The 9,340-nt window shown below is 38.9% G+C and overlaps 1 long non-coding RNA gene across 1 annotated transcript; it reads left to right on the forward strand.

Annotated features, from left to right (window-relative positions):
• Positions 1–232: 232 nt before the first annotated feature.
• On the forward strand, positions 233–7,734 carry LOC121110109. The gene is made up of 2 exons (XR_005858038.1): positions 233–6,954; positions 7,583–7,734. It is a non-coding gene; the product is annotated as an uncharacterized LOC121110109 (long non-coding RNA).
• Positions 7,735–9,340: the final 1,606 nt, after the last annotated feature.

The raw sequence follows: 9,340 nt of genomic DNA on the forward strand, positions 1-9,340 counted from the left end.
AGAACCTCCAGGTCTTTTTCTATTTCAGTGAGTTCTTCCAGTCTGTACACATACCTGGGATTGCTCTGACCCAAGTGCAGCTCATCAAGAACCTCATCAAGTTGATGTTGGCCCAATTCTCAAGCTTGTCCAGCTCCCTTTGAGTGGTATCCCTTCCTTATATCATATTAACTGCACCACTCATCTTGATGTTGTCTCCAAACATGCTGAGAGTGCACTTGATCCTAGTCATTGAAAAAGATATTAATGAGCACCAGTCCCAAGATGGAGCCCTGGGAAACACAACTCGCCACTGGCTTCCATCTGGACATAGTGCCGTTGGCAACAACCCTCTGACTATGACCATCGAACCAATTCTTTACCCAGCAAATAGTCCACCCTTCAAATCCACATCTCTCCAACTTAGAGATAAGAATGTGATGTTGGACCATATTAAAGGCCTTGTAGAAGTCCAGGTGTATGACATCAGTTGCTTTTCCTTTGTCCATGGAAGCCATCGTTTCATCATAGGAGGCCACCAGATTGGTCAGGCATGATCTGCCCTTTTTGAAGCTGTGCTGGCTGCCATGGATCATGTCTTCACCTTGCCTGTGCTTTAACAAAGCTTCCAGGAGGATCTATTCCATGGTCATCCTGGGCACAGACGTGAGTTCATCGGCTTGTAGTTCCTCAGGTCTGCCTTTCCACCTTAAAAATGGGAGTGATGTTTCCTTTCTTCCAGTCTCCAGGAATTTCACCTGACAGCCACAACTTTTTGACTGTGATGGAGAACAGCTTGGCAACTACATCAGTGATTTCCTTCAACTCCCAGCTCCACGCAGTTATCCAAGTATCTAACCATATTTTTTAGAATGTTGCCCAAATGTTTCTCGAACTCCAGCAGCTCATTGCCTTGACCACTGCCCTGAGGATCCTGTTCCATGCCCACTGCCCTCTGGTGAAGACCTTTTTATTAACCCCCACCTGACCCTCCCCCGATACAACATAGCTCCATGCTGTCCCCTCAGGCCCTGTCTCTGTCACCAGAGAGCAGAGCTCAATGCTGCCTCTCCTCTCCCTGTGAGGAGCTGCAGTTGCCGTGAGGCCTCCCCTCAGCTCCTCTGCTCTGGGTTGAACAAACCAGGGGACCTCAGTCACTCCTGATACATGTTCCTCTCTGCACTCTTCACCATGTTTGTAGTCTTTGTTTGTACTCAGTGCTTGAGGTGAGGTCACACCAGCACAGAGTAGAGCGGGACTATCCCTTTGCTCAACTGGTTGTCCTGAGGTACCCATATACTACCTGTGTGCTTCAGGCAAAATTTTCACAAATGACCATTGAAGACTGCATTGTTCTGTTTGTGAGTACTTACCCAAAGCAGGACAATACTATATTAAGAGATCTGCAAGAGCAGTGCAGACATAGTGATATTTTCATTCAGCACTGTACAGATGTGAGGCAGGATCTGGAAAAAATAGAGCTGTACTAAACATGAACTGCGCCCAGGTGCATTAGTTGGGAAGTTGAATGTGCAAGACATGGCTGTATTCATTGCTAGCTCCAGAAGATGCTCAGGTATTTTTCCTCCATGTTATTGAGGCTTACCACTATATGCAGCCAAGAAAATATAGCTTATTCTGAAATGAATGAAAAACTCCGGAAAATTATTGCATTTAATTTATGTTTTTTTTAACTAATACCTGAAAGCTTGAGAATGATACCCAGTAAAGAGATGATGTTCTTGATGCTTACACTCCAGGGATATATAAACCAGAAATTTTCATGATTGAAGGACAGTAAGTTACGTACAAGAGGCCTGCTCCAATCACTGCAAGGCAATGATTCTTTTTTAGCTTCACATCTTAAGTTGCAAATCTAATTAAATTTTAGGAAGACTATGATTTATTTTTATGTTTACATCTAGTTGATTTATTTTCCTTTCTTTTATTTGTAGATCATCACGTGTAAAGTAATTCTTCCAGAGAGAACTAAAGGAAACCACATTTTGTGCCAGAATAGAAAACAACAACAGAAGATCATGTAGTCTGACAGTCCTGGCCAGGACAAGATCGGCTTTGGCACTTGGTGGCTGTTTAATACAGCAAACTCTTTATTTAAATTTTATTAGCCAATAATGAATTCATAGATTTACAGGGCGTAGTGTTGCTTTTCTGGTTTCTTTTTTTTTTTGTGTGTGTGTGTGTGGTGTGTGTGTTTTTATTTTTGTTAGGTTTTTTTCTATTTAATTAAATCTGTGGGTTTTTAGGTGAGTTGACAGTATTTGGTATTTTTGCTATTACATTGTTTTTGTTACTTTTGACGCTAGATAGTCATACTAATGCTTTCAGAAGCTATTTTGACTCTTAGGCAAATGACTTGTTTCCTTTCCTGTTTGTTCCAATTGTATCCTCTGACAAGGAGAGCCACAGATTCAGTCTCTGATGGCATATGTCTGAGTTTTAGAATATGCCAATTCTATTAATATTTCTGTTTTAAAGCCAACGTTTTTTGGACAGAAGCGACTTTTTGTGTTTTTTGTTTGTTTGTTTTTTAACTATTTGTTCTCTCCGTTATGGCATGAAACATTCAAGTAAAGCAGTGAAATTAGTGCACAAATGCTTTGCAAATAGCAAAGTAGCAATCTCTACTCTTATAGCTGTGGAATTCCAACACAGTTAAGATGATAGTAGCCATCTTGCATTAATGTAATTGCTTTAGCTAAACAACTTTTAATCATAAACATATGTTTATTTTATATTCTTCATGTGTGTGTGCAATGTGATAAATACCAGTGTCTCTATTAATGGTAATAAGGCAATCAGTGTGCAAAACACCTCAGAATGAAAATGGAGATCTCTAAAGCCTTAATCCTTTAGGACTAGTTCCTAGACTTTCATAAATATATCCAAAGAGAGTTGCTAAAGCCATCGAATATAAAAGGTAGAACATTCTGAGGAAGGAAAACACTTTGTATCCAACACGTTTATGTGGTTTGTACCACGTGGTGACAAAGGCAATTAGTGGAGCCTTACTAGAAAACTTTTAAGATTTCTCAGGACTTTTTCTCCAGCAACTTAGGTATTTATTAATATGGTGTGAGAGAACTTTAGTCACAGATCCAGCTACACGACTGATAGTCATGAAATATCATAGATTAGGCCAGGTTGGAAGGGATGTTGAAAGATCTTCAGGTACAACCTTTTATGGGAAAAAGTAGCCTAGACAGATTATCTAGCACTCTGTTCGGTGGCATCTTGAAAACCTCCAGTGACAGGGATTCTAACAGGAAACATGGGATGTTGTTCCAGTGATTGATCTTTCTCATGGTAAAAAATTCCTTTCTTATATTGAGACAAAACCTTCTCTAGTGCAGTGTGTACCAGCTGCTCCTTGTCTTCTCCATGTGGCTCCTCATGAACAGAGAGCCTCTGTTCTCTTTCTAGCTGCTCTTTAAGTACTGGAATACTGCAGAAATATTTCTCTTGAGCTTTCTCCTTCACACTACAAGAATACCAAATTCCTTCAGTCTTTCCCCACAGAGCAGATTCTCCAGCCTTTTCAGTGCTTTTGTGGCCCTCTCCAGTCTTTCTGCATCTTTTTCGAATTGTGAGTGTCAACTGGATGCAGTACTCTAGATGTAGCCTGACAAGCTCTGAGTAGAGCGGGATGATCATATACCTATCTCAGCTAATAATACCCCTGTCAATGCAGTTCACGATGCCTATTGATCTTGTTGTTCACCACACCCGCAAGGTCTCTATCAGCACGGCTCCATCAACACAGATCCTAGCCAGTAGTGTGCTCTTTGGTTATGTTGTCACAGGCGTGGGTCATTGCATTTGTCCTGACTGTCCTTCTTGCTCATTCTTCCATCCTGCCCCAGTCTCTCTGTAAGATGTCCCTTCTTTCTGATCTGTCCTCTTTACCATCCAGTTTAATATTGTCAGCAAACTTAATGATAGTACTTTCAGTTCCATTATCCAGATGGTTTATGAAGATGCTGAACAGCGTGGGGCCTACTATCAATCCCTGAGGGTGCCACTTCTGACAGGCTGCAAGCCTCACTAAAACCCACTGATCACCATTTGCTGAGCATGGCCCATTAGCCAGTTTTCTACCCATTTCAAAGAGCACTGATCCAATCATTATCTTGCCAGTTTGCCTAGGCAAAGGATGTGGGAAACTGTGTTGAATGTTTTGCTGCAATCCAGGTAAACGATATCCACTGCTCTTCCCATGTTGACAGAAAATGCTGTTTTGTTGTAGAAGGTTATTAGGCTACTGAATTGGCATTTATCTGCCATTTGTTTAGTTTTATTTTGTTCTTGTAGATACTGTATAGCTATAGCACTGCATAAGGTTGGCTGAAAAACAAGGAATTGTTTCTAGGAAAAAAATGCAAATTGAAAGAAAAATAAATTAGGTCTTCTTAAAATCTATTTCTGAAAGGAATGGAGAAAACCTTCTTGCTGCTCAAGAAGTAGTAGGAGGTCAGGTGTATTCCCAAGAGTGCACTCATAAAGCTCATTTCTGAACTGAGTGAATCTCAGACTTACTGTTCAATTTGAGACTGTAACTCGCAGTTAAATTGCATTAGAAATTCCATGTTGGATATTCAAGATTTTCTTGATTCTTTCTTTATTTTAAGAGATAATTTGAAACCAATTATCAGTGTCCTGTTTTATGCAAAATATAATTCTATTCCATATGCAAAAAAATTCCAAAGAAACAAACAAAAAGAGTACTTCCAGTTGCCTAGAACTGAACACACACGCAGGTCTTCTTCAGTGTCTCCACCCCATACTTACAACCCAGGCTGTCCTGCTGGACCAATTCTTCTTCTTGGGTGGTTCAAGTTCACTGGCTTTAAGTTTTATAATATTATATGAGGCATGCCACAATCATACTGATATTCACTGTTTGGAATATACTATTCCTTGAGTTTTCCCGTGCTGATGGAAAATCAACAGATCAGAGCTTGCTCCAAAAAATTATAACTCATCTTGTAACATGTTGACCTTATTTTTTTGTTTTTACTTTTGAAGCTACTGAAATCCTGGGTCTTGCTATTGAAAATACTTTTGTTGTGGAAAATATTTTATTTTTTTATTCTTAGTCCCTACAAGGACTAGTAATATTCAAATACCATTCTGTAACAGCAACAGTCATTTAAAATTGCGAGCCCCAAACTTGGCATTTGAAATAAAACCCACAAATTAAGCGTGGAATGATGGATTTATTTTCTGCTTGTTGTGTCTGAAGAGATTCAATAACACTTTCAAACTTCCTTAAATTTTTGAAATGAACTATTTGAGAACAGATAAATAAGAAATACATTTTTTTGTTATGCTAGGATTCTAGTGCCTATTGTAATCAGTGCTCTTATGAATTTAATGAGGCTTAAATGAGAAAAAGGTTATTGGAATGCACATTATGTTTTCAGAGCATGAGGTGCTCCTATGCAGCCCTGTAGATCAATAGTCATGTCCACTGAGATGTGGAAGGAGAACGGGTTGGTAGGGTCATACCACTCTTCCTGCACTGAATGACAAACAAATGAAGCAGTGTAGGAAAATGTTGTGGTATGCTTGCAGAGGGGCAGAGAGTAGGAAAAACAGTAACACCACCTGAAAGAAAACAAAAAAGGGAAAAGTGCTTATTGAGCTGCAAGCTCTGCTTAGTTGTGAGTATCATTTTATTTTAAGGATAAAATTTCATATGGAAACTTTGAATTTGGAGAAAGGAGTTATCTTGTGGTGAGGACTTGGTTGAAATTTGTGGGTTTTTTTGTTTTGTTTTGTTTTTTGGGGAATCTGGCAGTGTTGTTATCCACTGTGTGGTTTTCACACATAAACACACTTTTATACTGAAGCTTACGCCCTTGCCAGAAGGCTAATGGTATCTTGGGCTGCGTTAGGCAAAGTATCTTTAGCAGGTTGAAGGAGGGATCATGATAGTTCTCCTTGCTTAACAATTTTTTAGCTGTGACTTTCTTGCAATGTGCTATTACTAGATGCAGTAGTCTCTAAGGATGACCTTGTTCAGACATTACATCTGTAGGTGAATTAGTTCTTTCTCTCCACTGTAGAGCATATTCCATAGGCCTTTTACCTGCTGGTACATTTGGTGTGCAGTAAAAATGAGACAAACTCTTTGTACAAAGAGCCTCTTGAAACATAGCAACAACAAAGAAATAATCCTGATTCTGTATTCCACAGTATCCACCAAAGTTGGACCTCCAAAGTGACTGAATTTAAAAGATTGATACACACTGCATATCTTAATTTCCAGAGCAGCCAGACAAGACCTTGTGTTGTCCTGCTTACTGTGTTCAGGTGATTTGTTACTGAAACAGCCTAGTTGTTTGCAATGCAACTAATATTTAACTGTTTTGCAATATCTTTTCTGCACATTAAGCATCTGCTTTGGTCTACAAAGTGTCTGCTCATTTTCTATAATGAAGTGTCTAACAGATTCTTTTGGGTACAATAAAGTACTGTGTGCAAGTATTAAACCAGTAACTTGGCAATACAGAATCAAGCCTTTCAAAAAACTAAACAAGTTAAGACAGTTTGTGCAGCTTTAATTTGCCTCTAATTTGCCTCTTGTGCCTATGTGCAAAACAGTCTTTAGCTATAGAATTATCTAAGCTCCCTGCTATGAAGTCATATCCTGATTTCACAGCAACTTTCCGTTTTCTTCTGTCATAGTATTAGAGACAGCACACGGCAGTTGCATTACTAGTAGAAAATCTGTTGACTATTGCAAAGTGGAGTATTAAAAATTTCATAGGAATTAAACGGAGGTAATCAACAGGAGATAGCGCTTAGCACAGCTACTTCCAATCTAAACCTCCACTTTTTGGGTAGAGCAGACTTTGAATCTATCTTGGAGCTCCCTCTAGTGCTTTACCGGCCTACTGCAACTAATATTTAACAGGAGGCGTCGAGAAGAATGGCTTTGAGCGGCTCTCGGTAAATACACGTAACTATAACAAAAAGTCTATGAGCCTTCAGATTTCAATTATTCTACCAGCAAGTTATGCGGTGACTACTGAAAGGGAAAGAAAGAAAGAAAGAAAGAAATCCCTTGATTTCTTTTTTCCTTGACAACCATCTTTTATTTTCAAGTGAAGCAAGGAAACATTTTCATCTCAAACTGTAGTGTTGGTTACTGAAGCTATAACAAAACAGCTGTGACTTGGATCTATCTGATAGCATCAGTAGTGAAAGCATGCATTCATCTTTCATATCATATTGAAAGATAAAAGAAGAAATATATAAAATAAATAATAGGGACCTCTTTGCTGTACATTCACGGTTTCTTCTCTTTATGAAGAGAAATCTTTTAGATTTCTTTGTTGATACCACCAACTACCTAGTTACAAAAGCTCTCATTTGCTACTGATGGCTATGGGATAAGTTCGAAGCTAACCTCTGTGAAGTCACAGTGTGGGGTCTCTGAGGCGACTGCTCAAGAAATTTCTAACTGTACTAAAGTGGCATCAATTGGTCTTCAATTACCTATTATGGAGTCTTTTGATTTCTCTTCACCATAGTCTTCATCGAATAAGTACTGAAAACTATTTGCTTTTGTTGACAGATCGGGACATGCTTCTGCAAAGACTGCAGCAACTTGTTTTTGTTTGCTTTTTGTCTCTTGGAAACGGCCCAGTTTCTCCACTTTGATGTGAAAGAAAGAGCGCTTATTTGCTGCCATTGAAGCCAAATATACTGCCATTTGATGAACAAAAAGAGAACTTTGCCATGTGTTATGTGACTAAACACTTTACATGAGTATCTGTTGACTCAGATCAGTGGGATCATGTATTGTGAACTGATGTTTGGAGCAAAACTTATTTGTACTTGTTTGTTTATTTTATTTCAGAACATTAAACAAAAAGTATCTGTTTGTTCAGACTTTGGCTGCACATGTTAATGATAGCTGGAAAACTGAAAACTTCTTGCCAAGGCAAATAGCATTCACCAAAGTGAACTGTAATCCAGGAATCTGAACCAGCAAATTCTTTGTGCTAGCATTCTAGCATTTTTAGGGAACAATAGTGAAACCTGCACGCAGAAGGAAAACAAAGAGGGGGAAAAAAAGAAAGAAAAAAAAAAAGAAATAGCATGCTGTTCTTGGCACTTGAATTTGTAATTTATTACTCTCTTGTCAGTTTGAACCTGCAGATATTCCTGTCAGTGTTCCGGTATGGGGCACCACATCCACTCTGTCCAACCTTCTGCATTTCAACAACAGCTTTCAGAGTGCTTACCATATGTTTGGATCCACCTGCAAAACTTCACTTAAATAAGCAGTGGTCTTTTGGGAGATAATTTTCTTCCACAGGAGTCATTAAGAATACTAAGTCAAAAGCAGTGTAACCCCATTGTATCTGCAGTACAAGCTTACACAGTAATACTAAGGATACAGGGAAATTATGAGGTGTGCTGTAACTCACATTGTTACTGAGGAAATAATGCATTTTGAATCAGCTTGAATTTTAACAGTGAAGTACCCCTGTAAATTCTTTCCTGCTATATTCTTTACTGCAGGCCAAACAAATGTATTTATCACAAGAGACAGTTACAGAAAGTTCTGTATCCTTCCTCACCTAGAGCAAAGACTGTTCCACTCCATCAAAATGGTTATGTGAAAGACAAAAACCTCTTCATCTTCACAATCACCATCATGCCTGGGCTTCATCGCTTACTCTGCACCAGAGAGGCTTGGAGCTTGCTGGGCAGACGATCCACAGTCCTTTTTCAGAGTCATCCTGATTATTTTTATTTGAAGAATTCAGTTGCTGGTAGGAAGTAGATTTCTCTGTTTTTTTTCTGCCTGTGGGAAGCCGCTGTAGGCCAAAGGTGTAAAAGTAAAACTAATCTGAAATGATTCCTACTAGAGAAGGAAAAGGTATCAAGTCCTGAAGTGAAGGCTTGCAGAAATCTTAAACTCTGCTGCTGGAGCTGGATGGACTACAAGCCTACTCTGGGGGGAAGTGCAGGCATTGGGGTTGCGGCTGACGTCAGATGTTTCTGAAGAGCCTTACTGAGACCTGAGAGGTAAAGGTTTTCTGCTGACAGAATAGTAGTGTTATACTCTGAGGTACAAAATACTGTATGCATTATTTTGGAATGATCATATTGCAATTCCATCCATTCATTCTCTTATTTGCAGATTATTATTATTTTTATTATTATTATTATTATTGTTGTTGTTATTTTGTATGTACGTGATTTAATGGATTTTTGCTTTGTAGATACGTAAGTGGAAGCATACCTGCTGTTAACTAAGGTGAGTCAACTGACTTGCAGAAATTTTTTCAAATGTCATTTTGAATTATATTCAGTAAGATGC

The sequence above is a fragment of the Gallus gallus genome, chromosome 2, assembly GCF_016699485.2.
Source record: "Gallus gallus isolate bGalGal1 chromosome 2, bGalGal1.mat.broiler.GRCg7b, whole genome shotgun sequence".
NCBI lineage: Eukaryota > Metazoa > Chordata > Aves > Galliformes > Phasianidae > Gallus > Gallus gallus.